Here is a 2059-nt window from a genome sequence, read left to right as displayed (position 1 = left end):
TATATAAGGTCGAAACGTCGGCATAAAATAAATAAATATGGTTTTGTTTATTTATGTTGTTCTATGCTGACCGCACCCCCCAACAATCTTCTCCAATCATTAATCCACGGTCAACTATCTACACTTCATTTTTAAAAATATCTTTGGAAAAAAAATCTCTTAGTTTAAACGATAAATTTTAACCACGGAATTTTCATGAATCTTTTTTAAAACTATTTGCGTATAAGCGAGCCTCCATGCAGCACATCCGTCCCTGGTGATTGCGATATTGATAATAATTCATTCTCAAACACAAATTTACAACTAAACTCACTGTTTGATTCGAATTATGACAGCTCTCAGAGACTACGAATTGATAAGGGCGTATATAGATATAAATAACCTGTGGTCCTCCTAAATGCTCACACGAAGATTTTGAGGCTCTTTATAATTGTATGGATGTTTCAACTTGTTTTTTCGCTGGAGGGGATCAAGAGTAATCCAGCACTGCCTCCTTAGACACTATGTTATGCTTTAGTGACTTGTAACACAATCACCTACTTTTACGTCTTTGTGCAAAGTTCCAATTCAAGGCAGGAAACGCATTCATCAATATATCAACAAAAAATCCTTTAATAGTTCTTGTAGTAGGGTATCAGATGCTAAAGAAATCGCTATCCAAACGACCTACATCGTTGAAAAACATCCTGTTGCTATCCTACTTCCTGGTAGTGAGAAATCACGTTGATACCTCTTTCAAATGTTATGCATAGGTAAATAACCATTTCGCTTAGAGGTATCCTTGCATCTTAGATATTAACATTTGGAAGATGATTCAAACCGTCGTGCATTTCAGTAGAATAACCAGGATTTTAGCAGCGCCCATCTTTAACCTCTTACCTTTACAATAATACTTTTTTAGTTTTTCTGTGAAAATAAGAAAAGTTGGTTTTGCTAAAAGGTTTAGTGGCTTTAAAACAAATACTAGTTCGGTTAGAATAAATCAATTTGGGATAGAGAAAAGAAGTCATAGATAAAAAAAAAAAAAATCGCGTAATTATTTTGGCACTCTCCTATTAATTCACAAAAAATTTCATACATATAATCACAATGCGATATGTATACATATGAATCATGCACGGTCCTATTATACTTTAAAAACATTTATGTAAAAGAAGTAGAGAAAACTAAGTAAAAAGAAATTAGTTAAATCGAGCAACATTGAAGAATGGAATTTTCTTCATCTAAATATTTTTTACTTTTTACTTTTTTTTTTTCGTATTAGAAACACTTATTCATTCTTGTAACGTCTTTTTTAATTCGGAATTTTGCCGCTCTTGGCGAAGAATGCCACTTGGCAGTTAGATTTCGAGCTAACAGTTTCGTTTTATTCTCTTTTTTTCCCCCCTATATTTATTTTATCATCCCATCTTTTTAATATTTTCCTTACCCACGTTATTAGTTATGTTCACCTTATTTTATTATTGTTGTTTTCAAAATATATATATATTTTATTCAATTTATTTCTTTTGTTAAACTTTACTTATATTTTGCCTCTTTATTAATTATTATGGTTACATATATTTTTTTTCTTTCAATTTTATTTTTCTTTCCATATTTTAATCTTTAAATTATTAATCACTAATATGTTCTTACTTCTTTGCATTATATAACTTCATTTATATTTTATTTCCTTAATTATGTTATTTTACTTACTTATTCAATTACCTATGTTTACATTTTATTTTCTTCACTTCTCTCATCACTTCATTTTATTAATTCCATTCTGTAAAATTATTCATTTTATGTCATTCTATTTATATTTTATTTTTTATTTTCTATACTCATTGGTTGTTCTGTTCTTAGCCCTGATGAAGGCTAGAATATCTAGCCGAAACGTTGGCACGATTAAATAAGTTCAAGTTCATCAACTTATTTGTGTTTCATTTTGATCGCACCCCCAACCATCTTATCCTCGTACAAGTCATCCACAGTCAACTATATCTCATAATTAATTATGAAGAATGGAATAAATTAAATTTATGTAATAGCTTTTTTTTTTTCTTAACTGTTCATAATA

At 29.6% G+C, this 2059-nt stretch overlaps 1 long non-coding RNA gene across 1 annotated transcript in view; it reads right to left on the bottom strand.

The window, feature by feature from the left end:
- Window positions 1–2059, bottom strand: part of LOC106679954 (uncharacterized) — a 7110-nt gene that overhangs the window by 4332 nt on the left and 719 nt on the right. The gene's annotated exons all lie outside the window — the stretch shown is intronic.

This window comes from Halyomorpha halys, unplaced genomic scaffold (assembly GCF_000696795.3).
Source record: "Halyomorpha halys isolate HHAL.00 unplaced genomic scaffold, Hhal_1.1 Scaffold236.1, whole genome shotgun sequence".
Lineage (NCBI taxonomy): Eukaryota > Metazoa > Arthropoda > Insecta > Hemiptera > Pentatomidae > Halyomorpha > Halyomorpha halys.
Note: the sequence above shows the minus strand (reverse complement) of the source record. Positions and strands in the feature narration are given on the sequence as shown.